This window comes from Aplosporella prunicola (assembly GCF_010093885.1).
Source record: "Aplosporella prunicola CBS 121167 unplaced genomic scaffold K452scaffold_17, whole genome shotgun sequence".
In the NCBI taxonomy this organism is placed as follows: domain Eukaryota; kingdom Fungi; phylum Ascomycota; class Dothideomycetes; order Botryosphaeriales; family Aplosporellaceae; genus Aplosporella; species Aplosporella prunicola.
The window spans coordinates 398,103-399,199 of NW_022983545.1; positions in this window are offsets into that span (position 1 = coordinate 398,103).

Consider the following 1,097-nt stretch of genomic DNA (forward strand, 5'->3'; position numbering starts at 1 on the left):
GGGGGGGGGGAGGTAGTGGAGTAGGTGGTGAGGTCAGTGTGGTTGGCGCGGTTTGTATCAGTGATGTTTTCAACAGTCGTTTCTCAGTGTTTCTGCTTTCTAATACCACAGTCTGTACCAGTACGTACACGCCTTCGTTTTAGGGGAAAAAAAATAAAAAAAATAAAAATAAAAAAAAAATAAGTAATCGGTATACGTTTCCGCTGTTGTGGTTGTTCCAAAACCCCTCCTTCCTCTCAACCAACCTTACCACACCCTGCCCCTCCAAACCCAAACAAGTCCAAATCCCCCCAAACCCAAATCCTGCAATCTCCCAATATCCAATATCAAATCCGCCACCAAATCCAAATCCCCCCAGACCCCCAATATCCAACACCGTAGCCAAGCCCCCCAAAAGCAGTCTAGAAATTGCGAAAACCACCCCAGCAAGATTGCGCTTCATGCGCCGGCACGCAGTAATCTGGGGAAAGCACTAGCAGGCGCAGATGGATGCGTGCGTGCGTGCGTGCGTGCGTGCGGCCTCGGCATAGCAAACCCGCCTATTACAATATGACCATCGCCGCGCGCTGTGGGGTGTGAGTGAAGATCGCTATTCTAAGCAAGGTAATGCCGCGGGTGACAGATGCATGGACTGGCTTGCGCGATCCTACCCCTCGAATCGAAACCCGCGCGCTGGACGGCTGTCGACATCAAGTCCTGTGCGTGGGTGCGTGGGTGCGTATTCTGTACAGTATCTATCTATCTACCTACCCACTTCCCTCCCTACAATACAACATTCAAATACACTACAGTTCACCACCCCAACCCGCCCCTTTCCCGTACCCATCACCACCCAACCAACACCAACACCAGCACGCAAGCAGACAACCCAACCGAGATTACGCCCCAACCCACTCCCAAGCCGCCAAAAACACACACACCACACTAGCATCCAACCAAGTACCCAGGAAGCCCAACCAGGCAAGCCAAAACGACGTCCGAAGCACGATCTGCGTCCAAGCCCGGCGATCCCCATCACTACGCATTCAAGATCCGCTGTCCCGGCTGCCCGGACCCCACGATTATGCTACCTGTTGTATGCTGGAGCCTGGAGGGAT